Source organism: Ciconia boyciana, chromosome 2 (genome assembly GCF_034638445.1).
Source record: "Ciconia boyciana chromosome 2, ASM3463844v1, whole genome shotgun sequence".
NCBI lineage: Eukaryota > Metazoa > Chordata > Aves > Ciconiiformes > Ciconiidae > Ciconia > Ciconia boyciana.
In genome coordinates, this window is record NC_132935.1 from 26,098,335 (window position 1) to 26,116,944 (window position 18,610).

The 18,610-nt window shown below is 42.1% G+C and overlaps 1 long non-coding RNA gene across 6 annotated transcripts; it reads right to left on the reverse strand.

The window, feature by feature from the left end:
• Positions 1-8,609: 8,609 nt before the first annotated feature.
• LOC140647496 (uncharacterized) lies at positions 8,610-17,731 on the reverse strand. 6 transcript variants are annotated; one of them, XR_012040795.1, is made up of 5 exons: positions 17,551-17,731; positions 15,771-15,874; positions 13,245-13,337; positions 12,833-12,941; positions 8,611-12,143 (listed from the first exon to the last, which is right to left on the reverse strand). It is a non-coding gene; the product is annotated as an uncharacterized lncRNA (long non-coding RNA). The 6 variants fall into 6 exon arrangements; XR_012040794.1 differs by having other exon boundaries at positions 8,610-12,143; positions 12,833-13,337; XR_012040793.1 differs by having other exon boundaries at positions 8,610-12,143; positions 12,833-13,340.
• Between the last annotated feature and the right edge of the window lie 879 nt (positions 17,732-18,610).

The following is an 18,610-nucleotide window of genomic DNA, read 5'->3' on the forward strand; positions in this document are numbered from 1 at the left end:
ATAGAATCACAGAATGCTTTGGATTGGCCATATTTCCAATATGTTTGTTTCACTAAATAGCTGTGTTTCAAGTCAGCAAACCCACAGGCACCATACTTCAATGGTAAGCCGGAGAGATTTAGATTCCCAGTGATGTAAAATATGAGGCTGAGATATTGTGCTCTAAGCTCCATTTCTCCTGCAGACCCATGAACATATAAATGACTGTAAGTCACTCAAAGCCAATGCATCGATGCCACTTAACACAGCAACTTCTGGGCTTAGGTACCTCAAGTGTTTGGAAATGACCTTGTTTTCCATGTCTGAGTCAACAGTCCAGACACACAGTGAAGATTAATAACATGATTCCTTTCTATAATAAACCAATATTTATCTAAGGAAATACAATAAATGTATTAACAGCGGGAAATCCCATTTTCACTGGGACAAGTCCAGATGTTGCTTCCTAACTGCAAACTACAAAATGCAAAGTGCAGTGGGTATCACTGAAATTAAACTATCTACATTAAGTTAATGGAGGCATTTCCTGTTCTGAGATTTTGGAAACAACAAGACATCTGCTAGGGTAAACAGGAAAAACTACAACAGTGAAAAGCTTACACTGAACAAACATTTTACACTTTCTGTTCAGGAACTTTCTTCAGACATTTTTAAACAAGGCACTTAAAATTTTTTGTACCTGCAGGGTCATATTTTTGAGAGCACATGAGTTATCTGAGAACACAAGAAATAAGGTATGCCTCCTGTCGTAGTAAATAATCTGACAAATACCCATGAGCCCCGTCTCAGCCGTTGTGCTTAATCTTCTTGGCAAATTGGTGGGGTTTCTTCTTTTTCACCAGACTGATTCTCACAGGGGTACTCCTCACATTTGCTCACATAGCAGTTGCGTGCAGATAATGTCCATGCCTTGTAACCAGTCTCCCTCACGGGCAGCAGGTAACACTTCACTGCAACGCCAGGATAGAGACACGTAACACCATGCTATGTTTTCACAAGGAAAAAATTGGTTTAAAAAAGCTGTGCCTGGCAAGCCAGCATACAGAGATTATTACTGATTTGTAACAGCTCACCGGACACCACACTACACACAGATAAAGATTATCCTTGCTCATATAAGCTTATACTTTAAACAGGTATCCTGGCAGAGGAGGGCTGCTTTGCGTCCTAAAACACCTTGCTTTCCCTCCCTCACTCCTGCCTGCCACTCATGTTTTGCAGACCTGTAACTAAACCTGGTTGGTATAGATATCCCTTTGAAAACTTCCAGGTATTCACCAAAAAGATGCAAAGAGCATATTTTTATTGGCTAAAACACGAAATGTTCAGTTTAGGAAATACACCTCTGTTTGTACAGAAGAGCCATAGCCCCAGAGCCTCACACCCATTTTCTCCTCTGAATATCAGGCTACACCCCTCTTGTGCATCTCATCAAAGGCCCCTTCTTCCAGGCTGCAGCTAGACAAAGAGAGGGAATTTCCATTTTGTGGGACATTGAGTTCCAGCTGAAATATGAAATGCACATTTGGAATTTCCAACATTTTTTCAGCAAGGGAAAAATCAAAACATTTCCATCTGAAATGAAACAGAGCAGCTGACTGTGCCAGTCCTGGGCCATCCGAGGAGTCCCACAGCCTCAGCACACCTCGGGATCAGTGTCAAGCCAGGGACCTGAGTAGATCCCAGGTTACCAACAGACGGGCACCCTTGGTAGGCGCCTTGGCAATCCCCGGCACTGCTACCCCATCCTGCCGAAGGCAGACAGGCCGGAGCATCACCGTGCTCTCACCAGCTGCATCCTGGCTGCTGCTGGGCATTAGTGCTTTCTTGCTTTCTTCCCATTACATATTGTGGCTTTTGAGCTATTTTAGGTTTTTGGACTAACGTTCTTGTATTTCCTAGAGGGTGCCGGGGACACAGAGGGAGGGCAAGTATATCCAGATGCTCATATGGGCTTTTCAAGACACAGCCTTTAGTGCTTGGGTTTTGCACTGGTAGGAGGAAGGGAAACCGAACCCAAATATTCTGTTACTGTTGTAAACTCCTTGAATTCTCCCTGTTTCAATACTTCTAAAATTAGGGCCATGCACCATTGCCTCACTATATCCTTTTCACTCTGCTCTTTATAGATATTCTATATGAGGCTAGTCTACAGTTTCTGTCATCATTAGAGGATTTCATGACAAATGGGCTATAAGCCTGAACCTTTAATCCTTCCTATTCATGCAAGCGTAGACACCCCAGGGAGCATCCGCATCATATTCTCACGGATGAGATTCTCTCAATGTGAAGCTCTTTCCCCTGAGGATATTCAACATCCACCTCACCAATGGCAGCTTTCTGAAGGGAGGTCCCTATAACTCCTCCATGTGAATCTTCACACTAATTAAGTAGTTATGGATAACAAATGCTTCATTACATGGGGCAAAATCCCTGGATGCAAGGAAGTCAAACAGCAAAACTCCTGTTGCCATTAGGCCATGCTGAGCAGATCATATAGTCCAAAGGCTACACATGGAAACACTGTCAGTGCATCCCTGCTTAAAAATATAATATCCATCTTGGGTTTATTATTCCTATTATTTCCTGGTCCATAACAAGATCCAAGAAATCCTAAATTTCATCTTTCCTAGAAAGCATTTTAATAAGCCTAATGCTCCTCTCATCGTACTCCTTGAGAGCAGAAAGATTAGGCTGGATTCTCTTATTAACTGGAGAAAAATTAAAAATATCAACCATGAATTTCATAGGTAAAAAATTAAGAAGAAAACAGAGTTAAGATTATACTTAGAAAAAAAAGTCAAATTCATTCAGGTAAGAAATGCATGGTCAAGATCCTTAAGCGCTCTACATAATAAGGTGTAATAATGTGATAAAATAATTATGTAGTTATGATGGAAAGATTTTAATGGCCTGGTTCCAGATGAGATTGAAATTATTTTTAAAGACACTTTATGCATTTTTCACCTCCTGATGCTCCTGAAGATAGACTTAGTGTTCCATGGATGCTTTAACTGTAAACATGCTGATTTTAAACCTTTTTTGCTTAATTTCTTTCTTACAAGCAGGTTAACTACTGCATTAAAGGCACACAAAACTTCCAGAGCTGGCCAAAAAGTTGATGTGGCTTTGAATTAGATTGGCCGCACCTGAAGAGTGTAAAGTGGCTGGAGCTTGCTGGTAATTCTGACCTTTATTATTGTCTATGGAGTGTATGATAGGATGGAGAGCCCTGAATATCAGTGTCTAAACTTTTGACCGTGCTCCTGCATCATTTCTCTGAACACAGTGGGATCATATGAGCCAAGCAAGAGAAACCTCTAGCAGTGTCCCTCCCAAAAGTACTATATACACATTATCTGCAGATGTAAGGCTGTGAATGGCAGAGTCACCTCTAAGACCCTAAGGATTTTGTAGCTTAAGTCGTCATTACACGCACAGTGCTCCACTGGCAACAGAATTAATGAGTCTGGTTTTCTACAGCCTTGTGTCCTTTGTCCCCTGTTTACCCTTCCTCCCCACCAAAATAATCTCAGCCTCCGTCTCTGCTGTGGGGGACAGCCCAGAGACCAAGAAACAGCAGGGGCTGACGATCTGGGCAGGCTGCATGTGCCTTTTGGGCAGCCCAGGTCTTCTAGGCTTTCCTGCAGCAGGAGCATCTATCTGAGCCATTCATCTCAAATGAAATGCCTTCACAAAACATGTAGGAAGCTGCTGTTTCTCTGAAATCTGGTTAATTTGGCTAAAAATAAACTAAAGTAGTGAAGCATTCAACAGTCAGGAAACATGGAAATTAAGTTTGCCTGCATAACTAACATTTAACTAGCATTTTACTGTTTTTTATTAGATATGAGTATTTTACCACAGGATCCCTATCCCATTCAATTTACAGGGCAAACGTTTTAGAAATTGATCCAAATTATGAAAGGAAGACTGTTATGTGTAGGACTTCTTTCCTTGAAAACATTAAAAAATGAACGAGGCAGGAAGCTGCAGAAGGAGAACGGAGAAGTTCATGCCTGCAACTTCTGAAAACTTGGATACCAGCTCAAAGCCAGACATTTCACATGTGGTCACTAACTGCAAAGACGTCGTTTGCTGAATGCCTGGCAGAAGATCTTGGCACTTGACTCCTAAGCATTCCCAGATACGTGTCCCCGGAGCTAAGTCCATCTAATGTTATGTACTCTGCAGACCTTTGCCTTCACAGAAGGGGTGACCAATATAAATAATCACTTCTGGTCTCAGTTCCTAAATATTTTATCAGCCTACTTCTACAACTGGGTTAATATCCCCTCCATATCACAAAATTCACTGGTTTTGTGATGCAGTGATTAATATGAAGAAATACATCTATATCACACCCATTACCATCCCTAGAAAACAAACACACATTAATGAATCTGCCTGTCATCAGAGCTGGGGTTGAACAGGGTGCAGCAAATCAGGCGTGGGACACAGTCACTGAGCATTGAAGGGATGCAGCAACGTTAATAGCTGCCCAGTAATTAAGGGTTTACACTTACTGTGTGTGCAGAAAGAAGCATCGGCTCTGTGGAAATCAGATACTTTGAGCAAGTAATTTGGATCTGTATACAGAAAAAAAGGGGGCCAAATAAAGGCTATGTGACCTTAATATTTGCATTTAATACTGGCTATTCAGTGCTTCATTTTGCAGTCTTGATGATGTTGCTTGAAGAATGGTTTCAAACCTATGAAACTAGAAGTGAAAAAACTCATGGAAAAAAAAAACAGTCTCGGGATCTTTGCCTCTATTTTGTCTCTCATAGGAGGATTTTAGCTGGTGTGGACTTTTCTGTCCTTCAGCTCCAAGCTTGTCTTGTCCTTTTCTGCTCCCTCATACCTGTCCTGGCCTGCTCCTGTCTCTTCTCCACCCTTGACTCTTCATCCCTTTTCCCAACATCCATCCCAAGCTCTCTCTTTTTGGTTTCTCCTGCCACCCCCAGTGCCCCATCCATGCTCTACCACCACTTCCCACTGTCCCTCTGCCCCAGGCTCTCCCTGCAGTGCTCATGGCTCCTGTCCCCTTGACCTGACAAGCTCAGGTCCTGTTGCCCAGCTCTTCATGCAGACTCCCTGTCCAACTTCCACCACCCCCAGCCTCCTGTGTGCCCTGCCCTGGGCAGGGCAGCTGAAACTTAGCCAAATCAAGGTATGTCCAGTCAAAAAGTATTTTTTAGCTCCTGATGTCAAAGAAGTCTCTGCTAAGCATATACAAACCTGAGTTTTTTCAAAACTTTGTAATATAACCAAATTTTATGTCATGAAGATAACCAAGAGTACAGTCACGAAACAAAGGCCATATTTCTAGTCCTGATACCAAAGCCTGGTGGGACTCTGAATTAAGGGGGTTCTTTTCCCAAAATGTCAAAAATATGAACAAGCAAATATTTTAATGAAGGGATTTCTTAAAGCTGAAAAAGTTTGGTGAGAACTTTCCCAAAACTACCCTCCCCCTGCTTTACGCAAGTAATCTTCATTTAGGTGGGAAAAAAAAACATGAAAAAGTAGTCAAAGTTTAGTAAAGTTTTCTGAGAACAAGATTGAAAATACGTAGCATCAGCAAAACTGCTTGTAACAGCAGTTAAATACAACAGTGCGTAAAAACTTAAGCATAAATTATTTTTTCAAATGTATCCTGTGCAAAATATCATCTTGCACAATGCATTACAGCTGAACTATAGAGGAAGTGTCTTTTTTAAGCAAGAGCATTTAACAGACATAAACACTAAACTTGTCCAAGGATCACATCTTTAACTACGGATCCAACTTACATCTAATTTTAGCTTAGAACCTCGCTGGAAGATTTACTTGTGAAATGCCAGAAAACTTATCCAATGTGCAGTGTTGTAAATTGCTAAGGACTGGCTGCACCTTTCGTATAAACCCAGAGATTTAATCCCTTCAGAACAAATCTTAGTCTTAAAAATGTCATCATGCTTGGGCCTTCCAGCATGCTTTATCATTTACTATTATTTATTGATTCTTACATATACGAACTCAGCTAGCAGAAAAGGATCCTCAGTACCATAAACTAGATGAGTATAGAAAGAGGCAGAATGACTAATTCCCAAGGTTACCAGCTAATTGTATTTCTATTTGAAACCATTACACGTGGACATTTTTTTTCACTTTCTACTGTTAATTAGTGCTTCCCTGATCAAATTCACTTGCTTTAAAGCTTCTTGATTATTAAATGGTGCTTGCTAGTTCAAACTAATCCCAAATAAGAAAAAAAATGTTTAGTTGTGCAGCAGAGATTAAAGGGCTTCAACATGCTCACTGTTAACAGGAAGTAAAGAAAATACATTTCTTCATCAAATCATTTTCACAAAGTCTCATATATTTCATCAAAAATGGCCATTAGTGTTATTTCAAAGACGTGCCTGTGGTTTCTGCTAACTACTTATTACACAACCATCATTTTATAATATAAACCAATGACTTGGTGATAAAGTGCACCAGTTGGAAACATAAACAGATGCATTATGGATAACTTAAGTACTGCTTTCTCTTCTACGAATTCATTCTATGTCACTTAAAAGGAAAAATCAAAGGAACCTTATGTTTAATAATATTTAGATATTCAGGATATGCCTAAACTCAGCAAATTAAAGCAGTTCCAATATTCTATGTTGCAGAATACTGAATTCCAGGTTCAAAAATTAAATGAGATGGAAAATGCTTATGATCCCTTGATAAGCATAGCTAGGAATGAATTGGCATATGGAGGAGAAAGAAAAGCCAAAAACAGCAAGAGTTGTGCTGTGCAGGGCTTTTGTAATGACTTTGTGGCCCTATTTCCCAGATTATGTTTCCAGTTTTTGAAAATCAGACAGGCAAAGAAGTACATGAAAACCATTTTGAAAAATCATATTCTTCTGCAGAACTCTCTACATGTTTTTATAACTATCCCATGGTAATGCAGACCCAATCCTAAAATGCATACACAAGCATGTGACCTCACCTGCAGGATAAAGCCCTTGTCACTAGCAGTGCCTTCAAGGAAAGTAACACTCCAGATGTGCAGCAGAGTTGGCCTGTTTGCTGGGATGGACAACCTCATATTCAGGTTACTTAAAAAAGACTTCAAGCCTTACTACTATATACTTCAAAAGAAACCTCCAAAAATTTATCATCCTTCACCCTGTAGCAAGGGATGAGTTGATTGAACTGCTCTCAGAAGGGAATTTCAACACACTGTCTCATTTTTTAAAAGGAAAAACCCTACAAACCAGCAGAGTAATTTCCATTTCTTTGGACAGTCTCCATTAGCTGTCTTACAAATTGTCCCTTTAAATGTAGCCCCCAAACCAGCACCCTTCTCATGAGCCATTTCCCAGTGGAGGAAAGGCTTCCTTTAGCAACGCTTTCAACATGGTCTCCTACAGCATCCTTATGTCCAAGGTGAGTCTTTACAGTCCTGGTAGCTGGACTACAAGATGGAGGAAAAACTGGCTGGATTGTCCATTTTGAACAGTAGTGGTTACTGGGTAGTACCCTACGTAGTGGCTGGTGAGAAGAGGAGCTCCTCAAGGGTCTATCCTGGGACATCTCGGGAAGACTAGAGACAACAGGTGTAAATTGGAACAAGAGGGATTCAACCTGAATATAAGGAAAAAAATTCACCCTCAGAAAATTTAGCATTGTAATATGTTGCCCAGAGAGGCTGTACAGTCTCCATCCTTGGAGGTTTTCAAGCCCAAATGGGTAAAGACCTGAACAACATCCTCTGGCCCCATAGGAAACCCCACTTGGAGCAGGAGGCTCGACTAGGGACCTCCTGAGGTCGTTCCTAACCTCAGTTATTTTACAGTTCTGCAAAGAGAAACAGTGGTGTCAACCAGAGCGATAAACAGTAATAAGCCCTTATTCCCCCTTCAACAAATAAGACCCGAAGTTTTTGTGCTGTACAACCACCTACAAGCTTGAGAGCTGTGACCAACTCACAGGTTGTCCAAACCCCATCAGGGGATCCTGGGCAAACCTGTTTTCCAGAGACATCCGTAATTCCCGCAATCCTTTCCAAGTGCTTGCAACTACCTAGTAGTACCATGTGTGTCCTAACTCATCTGGGTCCTTCTTTGGCCAGGCACTGAGAAAACGAAACCTGCTATGTCTGGCTAAGACCATGCAGTGCTGCATCAAGAGCTGCAAAGCACCTCATGGATCTTGGCACCAGCCTTGTACACAGGTTGGGGAAGTGAAATGGAAAAAAACAATCCCAGGAGTTATTCAGGCCTCAGGCGAACAAGAAATTAAATCAACCAGCAAAGTTCATAAGGATCTCTGCTAGGGGGAAAGAGGAACTGCTAAAATAAGGGCTCACACACCTTTGATTGAACCAACAATAAAATCAGTAATACTTCATAAGCTTCTGAGATGTCCCAAACTTGCACAACAGTTATCACAAGCACAAGCGAGCAATAATCTTTCTGCTAATCTGATGTTCACAGTTTACTCAGTTTCTACTTTTTATTTCTTTCCTTTAATCTATTAGGATTTTTATGTTATAAACAGTTTATATTAGCTGTGTGTGATGCTCTGCACTATGATCAAGGGCCACTGTATCAACGCAACTGCAAGACAAGAGAAGTCCCAAATTTGTCTTGCATGGAATTCTGATATTTTTTCATCATTTTTTTACAGGAACAAAAAAACCCATGGAATTAAAAAAATGCAATCTTTATTTTTATCAAACCCTGTAAATTTTGCTATTGCTTTTTCTGTGTCAGGTTTTTTGGAAGATTTTTTCTTTTGAGAAAACTGAAAATGTCATCATGTTTTGTTTAGAATGTTTCAAGTAGCAGGCAAATAAACAATAATTGCAAAACTGGCATGGCCAATTGACTTTCAATCTCACATAACTCAGTTGCGATATTTCTTCTACTGCATCCTGGTTGAAAGCACCAGAGGAAAAATATCAAGAGCGAGAACTCCAGTTGTTGCCAGTGCTGCCCTGCCTCCCTTTCTTCAATACCTTAACCCAAAAGAGCAAGTTAAAATGCAGAATGCTAATTAACCATAAAACAATCATGAGGCAGTTTCTTGCGCTACATCTGACTCCACGTAGTGTGGTGAAGCAGGAAGAAGAGGAGGGACAATCCAAGGTAATATTTGGTACCAAACACTGAAAGAACATGAGAGTGTGCACCAGTATAACACACCTGGTTAATTTTTAAATCAAAGAAGGAAAAAAGGAAAAAATGGCTAAATTTAAGCTCTTAACGTTAATTGCTTAATGAAGAGTGAAAAGAGTCTATGTAATAGGGTCATTCTATATTAAGAACAAACAGTGCCCTCTGTGGTTTAACAGAAAATGTGGTGTTGGTTTCTTCTGCATTGTCTTTTTAAACACAGAAGCTAAGAGCACCCAAAATTGCCCTATTTAGTATAATCACTTAGCTCAATGAAAATCCTCACTCCTTTTAGCATGCTTGCCTCAGGAATGCAGATTACAAGTAGCAAACAGAAAGTAATCCACAAATAGCTTTAGAATCCTGTTTGAAAAATTGGCCTGTGAGCTATGTAGGTCTAAAATCCAAGTGAGTACATTATGATCCAAAAAAGTGAATGATTTTTTAAAATGATTTATGTAAACTAGGAAAGAAAAACTCACTTTAAAACAAACTTGAGCGTGTATTGTTGATACGATCACATTTTAGAATACACTAAGTGTTCCAAATGGCCCTCAGATCAATTTTGGGAAATAAACAAAGCTCAGCTTTCAATGAGATTTAGGTTTTAAAACACAAGAAATTAGGTACAGGTTAATTCAAACATTCATTAAATCCAGACTGCCATGAGTTATATTCCATGGTCTAAAGTGATGACTAACGCAGATAACAGTCATGCTTATGCAATCTGTTACAGATAATATGTTAAGTAAAATAGTTTGCACAAACTCAAAAATAAAGGATCTTTCCAGTTAACAAAAGAGCAAAAATTAAAACATAATTTAAAACATACATTTTGTTCTATATTTGAGATTAGAGAGCGTGTCCACATTTCATACACACACGTAGGTGCGCGCGCACACACACATACACACACATTTTAATAGATGCCAGATGGGAGATGTACTTGACATCCAGTTTACTTTCGGCGATGCGAATGCAGCGGCCTCGCCGTCGTGCTCGCGTGGTACAGAGCAGCCTGCAGCGGCTCCTGCGGAGCACGGCCCCTGCCGGGGCCAGTGGCAGTAGCCCCAGGACCTGGGGTGACACTCCTTGTCACGGAGGAGCAGTGCCGGCGGGGACACGTCCTGGGGGCACCTGGGGGCACTTCCTCAGGAGGAGGAAGCAGCTGAAATCAGTTCCCGTCCCCTGCGAGCAGGCACTTCTGCAGGTGGGAGGAGGACACAGCCCAGGAACTGTGCTCAGAGGCGGATCTCAGCCTCCCCTTTCGGAAGGGTGCCTTTGGGGAATTGAAGGGTTGCTGTGCATTTCCCACCCCACTTGCTTCTCCCCCGCTCCAGCTGATCTTTGCCTCCCCCGTCTATGGTTTGGACAACGGGAGTGGGGGACACACTTGCAGACCAAGGGCAAGGGGATGGTGAACAGCTGAGCCCCAAAGTGGGGTCCAAACCATGCAGGTGTCTCCTGCTGTGTAAGGCACTATGATTTTTGCCACTATTAGCATCTGGAAAAGTCTTCCTTCATGGCAATTTATAGTAACTCGTGTTTACACTCCTACGAGCTCCAAGCTGCGCACCAAGACCGCCCCGGTGACTCTGCCAAGCTGAAAGATGCTGGCTGGCACCCGAAGACCTTATAGTCCAAGCACAGGTGAGAGTAGGTGGAGGAGGGGGCCCCTTGGGTATGCATCATCTCATTATGTTGAGCCCCCATCTGCTGGCAGAGTCCTTCCAAAATTTTAATATGCAATGTCTAACCTGCCTTTTGGGGGCGTTACAGGCAAAACCGTAACTCTCCGCAGCCCAGTTTCAGTGGTTAGTCATCTGAAGCATCCGTGTGTTGTTCTCACAGGCACCAGGATGAGACCTGCTGAAGCAGCTGGAGGAATAGCAAAGCAGGTTTACAATACAATAAAGCCATTACCGTACTTCATCCATGGCTGTTTGTAAAAGGCTCTGAAGATGTAAAGAGTAATATAAGCACGGAGTGATATTATTAGTGTTTCAAAAGCTACTTTGGCTTTTAGGTTTGATACATTTACAGCATGCAAAAAGCCATCTCCCAATACTATGTCCCGTAGCCAGAAAGCCATCAGTGGGCAGAGAGTGAAAAATGAACCCACAAGCATCTACCAAAACACTTACATTAATTTAGAATGCTCGTATTTGTAAGGAATTATAGTGTAAAGTATTATTAGAGTTAGCTGGATGTCTGAGATGGATATGGGAAGATGGAGAAATTAAATATTTGTTTTACTACCCTGGGTGTCACTTTTGTTATGCTATCTGGGTGTAGAGTGCTTTTCTGGCCGGGCTCTTCTATAAACTCAGCATCGCAGGGCACAGCATAGACCTGTCTAAATAATCTCCAAAGCAGTTTCACTTTGCTGATTATTCTTGATATAGGTGCACAGCAGGAACCTCCTGCTGTATTGTCTAAGCACCTCTTTATCCCGTGGCATGAAACTTCAGCACCTCGATCTTGTGGCACCTGGGAGAATTTCCCAGTTCCTAAGAAGTGGTTGGTTTGCCTGAAAAGCCCAGAGAAAACATTTCTAAGTTACTATTCTGGACTTGTAGTTTTGTAACAAGGAGCTGGTTCTGCAGTTAGGTTTTTTCAGTGTTCCCTTCCCTTTTGCCAACAGGCAACTGATTTCAGTGGAAAGTCTGGGGGTTGTGACTAAATTAACATTTACACAAAAGGGGCATTTTAATCCTAAAAGAAAGCATTAGAAAAACAGGTTGGGCAAGCGAACACTCCGTCAAAACAAAAAAATTAGTAAGTATATGAAATCCAAAACATATATAAAAAAGCCACTTTGAGCTGTTGTAACACAGTCTTATGGGAGCTGTGGGCAAATCGTTTCCTGTCTCCACTTTCATCCATGGCTGCATTTCTTGGCACGACCTCATCTCCTGGGGTGCCAGAATGACTCCCAGGACACACTGTCGTATCCTCACTGTGAACAGCATCCACTGATAGTATCTGTGAAACATATAGGGGAGGAAAACAACTCTTAATAGGAGAAAACCAAAAGATTCTTAAATTATTGTTCCATGTTTTTGCGGTGATAAAAGTAAAAAACAGAAAAGTCATATAACAGCTAAGATATAGAAATACATAATCAACCTATTTAGAATGGCTTGGATAATAATTTGGATACTACATCACAGAAGGAAGAAAGGAGACATAATTAACAAATCTATTATTTATGGGATTAGATTATCATCTTGTTGAAGCCTCAGGCATCTCAGTGAAAAGCCATCCTGTAGGCCAACTGGGAGTATAAAGGCACCTTGATTCTTAAAGAGAGCCGGAGGGTTCTACTTTTCTCATTAATATCTTAATATATGTCCCTACCAGCTTACTTCCAATTTTCTCATGAGCTGCTGTCGTGGTTTAACCCCAGCCGGCAACTAAGCCCCACACAGCCACTCGCTCACTCCCACCCCGGTGGGATGGGGGAGAGAATCAGAAGAGGAAAAGTGAGAAAACTCGTGGGCTGAGATAAAGACAGTTTAATAGGTAAAGCAAAAGCTGCACACGCAAGCAAAGCAAAACAAAACAAGGAATTCACTCAAAGGGTTGTAGTGAATGGGGCTACATCTGGCTGGCAACCGGTCACCAGCAGTGTTCCTCAGCATTCAGTTCTCAGCTCTGTTCAACATATTTACCAACAATCCGGATGCAGGAGTTGCATGCACCATTAGCAAGTCTGCTGATGATACCAAACTGGGAGGTGCTGCTGACTCTCTTGAGGGACAAGAGGCCTTGCAGAGGGATCTAGATAGATTGGAGCATTGGGCAATGATTAATGGGATGAAATTTAACAAGGCCAAATGCCAGACTCTGCACCTGGGATGGAGTCATGGCAGGCACAAGTATAAACTGGGAGAGGAGTGGCTGGAGAGCAGCCCTGCAGAAAGGGATCTGGGGGTGCTGGTTGGCAGCAGGCTCAATATGAGTCAGCAGTGTGCCCTGGCAGCCAAGAGGGCAAACCGCATCCTGGGGTGCATCAAACACACTATAACCAGCTGGTCAAAAGAGGTGATGGTCCCGCTGTATTCAGCATTGGTGTGGCCTCACCTTGAGCATTGTGCGTAGTTCTGGGCACCACAATTTAAGAAGGATGTGAAGGTCCTTGAATGTGTCCAGAGGAGGGCAACAAAGCTGGTGAAACTGCTGGAAGAAATGTCCTATGAGGAGTGGCTGAAAACTTTGGGCTTGTCTAGTTTGGAGAAAAGGAGGCTGAGGGGCGACCTCGTTGCTCTCTACAGCTTCCTGAGGAGGGGAAGCGGAGAGGGAGGTGCTGAGCTCTTCTCCCTGGTATCCAGTGACAGGACACATGGGAATGGTTCAAAGCTGCGCCAGGGGAGGTTCAGACTGGAAATTTCTTTACTGAGAGGGTGGTCAAACCCTGGAACAGGCTTCCTAGAGAGGTGGTCAATGCCCCAAGCCTGTCAGTGTTTGAGGCATTTGGACAAAGTCCTTAATAACATCCTTTAACTTTTGGTCAGCCCTGAACCGGTCAGACAGTTGGACTAGGTGATCATTGTAGGTCCCTTCCAAGTGGAACAATTCTATTCTATTCTATTCTATTCTATTCTATTCTATTCTATTCTATTCTATTCTATTCTATTCCATTTAAGCAATCCTCTTCATATACAAGCATACGCCCATCTGCACGTGAGGAGAGCCTCGTCATGTCACCGAAAAGAAAAAAAAAGTTAAAAAATCAAATCACAGCACATAGAAAGAGCTAGTAATCCACCTGCTCTATCTTGTTGACAGGACAGGGTGCTCCTACAACAGAGGTTCTTCAGTACTACCTGGTTGGCTGTCACAGCAGTCCCAAGTGACAGTCTTCAACCAAGCGACAGTCTTCAACTGCTTCCTTACAGATGCAACTCTGTAGCTTAACTTATTTCACAGGTATCTGCCTGATGCTTAGCTGAAAATCACTCTATTACCTCTTGCTGCATGCCAGTGTAGATTACAAACTGCAAGTCATGTGAGGATTGCAAAAGACTGAAGTCAGGACGTCTCCTGCAGCAAAGGCAAAGGCAGAAAGCAGCTCTTCAGAGCAGCATGCAGCTGCCCGAATCACAGGACTATCCTTTCACTTCCTGCAGTCGGCTGTAGCATTTACTCCAGTCTACTAACTTCTGCAGCCAGGGAAGCAGGTGCCCTACGGGCAAGAGGTCCCTTGCAAAACCCTGATCCACCTCTTGGGCATGACTATACAGCCCTGAACACTGTAGTGCTCCATGGGAAATGACAAATTAATATAGGTTGCCTCATTTCACATAGACTCAAGGGAGCAAAATTATTCCCAGTATTTCCAAGATTTTGAGCAATTGATTGTTAGCTTTAGGTGCAGTTCTTTCAGTAAAAATTACGTGAGTGATTAGGATGGGGGAAAGGCTGACTGATTGTTTGCTACCTTGGATTTTTAAGAGAGAGAAAAAGCTAAGTAACATGGTATCAGTAGCCCTGTTAGCTACCGTTTGTGGGAATGAAGGCTTCAGAGTCAGCGCTCTGCCTCGTGACATGAGGGAAGAAGACACCAGAGCAAGAATGAGATGTACCTGTTCCACTGGGATTGCACCAAGAGGGGATCAGACATGCACTGGACTAGCACACTTCGCAGATTTTCTCCGGACAAGGGAGGACTAGCAAAATGTGGGAAGCACGGGTCCATCCAAAGCTTCACAGCATACTCTGGTGGTCACTGACACTCAGTGTAACCTCAGTTGACCCAAAACCTTTCATCCGGTCTCCAGCTCAGAATAGATATATTCTCTTTGCCGCCCCACACTCCTTAGCTTTTCATCCCTTTCCCCAAATTCTTCCCTATCAGTCCCAGCCTCCCAGACAGCATTACAAACTCAACTATTCATTCAGTAGATTAATATATTTCTTACACCAGTGCGGTTTGTTATGTTCTTCTGCTTTGATCTTCTCTATAAAAATAACACATAAAGTTTCCCTACAATAATTATTTGAATGAGACCACATCTTGTTTTAAAAATTCTGATTTTTAAAGTGTCCATCAAGGAAATGTGCCACATTCATGTAACATAGCTCAAATGGTTAACACAACTCTCTGAAAATATTTGAGCCCTATTTCTACTCCAAAACTGTCAAGCTGCAGCTCACAGTCCTTAGGTTGTGTCACATTTGTTTTGTCCCATACCATACCAGAGCTCTACCTCTTAGCATTGGTTAAGTGGAGCCTTCATGCAACATAACCACCAATTCTAAGTAGCGAGAGTACCATAAGGTTTTACCTTAAATTCTAACCTCTCTTTTTATTAAAATAATCAGATTGAACCCCATGAGTCTTTCACCAGAGGATCTAATCTTTCACCCCTTCTGATCTCCCTTGTACTTACCTATGATACCCTCTTTGTGCACTGAAGGATCTGAGCTATTTAGGAGATTACCTTGCCTGACAGCATCCTTTGGAGAGTTACTTCTGACAAGTCAGAGCTACCTGTCTCATAAGCAAGGCTCATTTTCTGTTTTCCCAGAAGTGTGACATTACCTTTACCAGTGTGCTTGATTCAGAAGACCCGTCTTTTTTAGTAGCCATCTGTCTTTGTTACTTACCCCTCCCCAGTCTCCACATTGGTTGCAAACCTTCTCTGCAATGATTTCCTTTCACGTCTTCATTTAGAAAAATTGAAGAAGACAGGACCCAGAACTACAAGCAACTAAAAATGGACATATTCAGCAGGGGTGATCCATTTGTTATGATATTATGGCATCTAATGCAGCTAGTACACTCCAGGGAATAAATTACATTTTTCTTGATTAAAATGTTACACAGTACTAAATCAAACATTTTACGAGAATTGCTTTTCAACCAACTTGTTAGTATACTAAAAAAAAAACCAAAACCACAGGTTAGTTTCAGAGATTCTCCCTGAAAACTATGGGTTTGGGATTGATTATATTAACTTCCTCCATTCTTTATTAATTGAGATTTTCATCAACAATTCTGGTTTTTTTACATGATCAGTGTAAAGGTAAAAGGCTTAAAATTACCTGGGCTGCAATTTTACCTCTTTTAATATGGTATAACTTTAATTGTTGCTCTGTCCTCTAAAACTTTGCACTGTTCCAAGACTTACTGAAAAGTACCATTAATCATCCAAAGAGCTCTTCAGCAAGCTCTTGTAAAACTCTCAGATGCAAATTATTTAGACCCTCTGATTTTAAAATGTCTAGCTTTAGTAGCTGCTGTTTAACATCCTCTGAGAAACTGTTGGACTGGAAAGTGTTTTGGTATCAGGATCAGCATGTAATATGACTAATTCACGTGGCTTTTCCCCAAATACATAACAGAAGTATTTGCTTAACACTTCTGTTATTCCTCCATTATAATTGACACTTCTTCCATTTCTCCTCTCAATGGCCAATATTCTTTTTGTTCCTAAGCTTCCAAACTCTTTCCTATTGTCTTTGGCTGTTGTGGGCATCAATTTATTCCTGTGATTTTTTATTTCTGTTATCAGGCTTTTGGACTTCTTATTTCTTATATAAAATCAAGCCTGTTTGTTAGTATACTACAGAATATGTTTTAGAGTTTATTCTATCTCCACATAGTAATCTGGTTATAACCTACTTATGGTCTAATTATGGCACGTAATTCTGTGATTATTTCTTTTCTATCCACCTAAGATTAAATCTGATATACTATTCAGTTCTGCTAAATTGTTTAAAATTCAGTACGTCTTGAAAAGTCTACAGTATTTTAACATTGGCAGAATGGGAGACCCGGCATGTCATTCAAATTCAAGCTTCCAGCATCTTATGGGTTTTTCTGTTCCAGCATACAGTATAGGGAGGCATTAAAAAAACCCACTACTGTGATTTTGTGATTTCTGGTGAAAACTAATTAGAAGCATCTCCTTTTTTCTCACAGAAAAGCTTTTGGTGCCATTTTCGTGACCTCATGTGAATCACACCAGGAACGTGGGACTGCAAAAGACATACCCAGACTCTTTCCCATGCGCAGCCACATCACATAATACCTTCAGGCTCAGATTTTAATTTTGTCACTATAAGACATTTCCTTACAACACTCGAATGGTTTGAGTGGATTTTTTTCTACGTATGTCATCTCCAGACTTCAGCAGCCCCTTCTAAGAGATCAGCATCAGAGCTGGATGCCGTATCCCCATCAAAGCCACTCTTCTACACAGGAATGTACAATGACAAGCAACACACACAAACTCTTTTCTCAAAGTTTCAGCAGGCGCTAAGGATAAAACCATCGCCTGTCCATCCCTTCTCCACTGTGCAGAAACGCTGAGCCCAGCCCCAAGCAGCTGCGTCAGCCAGGAGCTCCCATCTGCTGGGATGATTTTCTATCCAATGCCAGTACCTGGGCGAAGGACATTTCATGCTGTACAGCCGCAGGCGTGCACGCTCCAGGGAAATCTGCCAGCTGCTGGGACAAAAGCAGGCAGTTGTGCCGTCATGCTCTGCTCTCCCCCTTGTTTTCTCCCAGCCCCACGTTCTCCGACCATAACTCCCCTGAAACCAGAGCGCAAACTGCGCAGGGGGGAGCAGGGGAGGAGAAGAGGGGAAGGGAAAGGATGTCCAGTGACTCAGAGAAAGATAACAGCCCGTTTTACGTAGCCTGCCATTCCCTTTCCCCTCTTGACTCTTCCTAAATAGGTTACGTTCAGGGACTTTTGCATTCCAGGCATGTGAGTCCTACAGGCAGCATCCAGTGATGGCAACGCAGCCAGATTTATTACCAGGTTCAGAGCACTGGTGTATAGACAATTAAATACTCTTTTTCCTCACATCCCTTTGTGCCTCGGTTAATTTTAGCTCAATATTTTGATTGGATGGAAAACAAGCACTCATTTGTTCCCACTTCTACATTGGTTATCAGGCAAATCTAGTCATCCCGTTCCTTACAAGGCTGGGAGGAGGCCCCCTCTCCTCGGGGCTGAAGGCAGCACCCACTCCTGGTGCCAGCCCCAGCTCCAGCCAGTATCCTTCTTCGCCCCCAGCTCCCCAGCCATGCCCAGAGCTCTGGCTGTGCTCCACGCTGCCATGTGCCCTGCTCATGTGCTGGCTGAGGATGGCAGTCCACAGGAAAAAAGGCTCATTAAAACCACCCTATAATCTTTATATGCAAGCATATAAAATAAAAGGGTTGTTGGGACCTTGTGCAAAGAAGTCCACTTTATTTCTAACCTGCCTGTTCCCACATCTCACACAGAAAGGACTGAGAGATGTTTGATGTGGCCCCAAAACCCCAAGCCGGTATGGCTCTGGCTTGGCTGCTTTGCTTGTGCATCCAGTTATCATCTGAATGACTCCTAAATTTTTGAAAACATGGCAAATAATGAGAAAATAGACATTTTCAGCTTGTCATGGGCAATTTAAGGGGCCAAATTAAAGGCCATGTTCTATCTAAGTGACTCTTT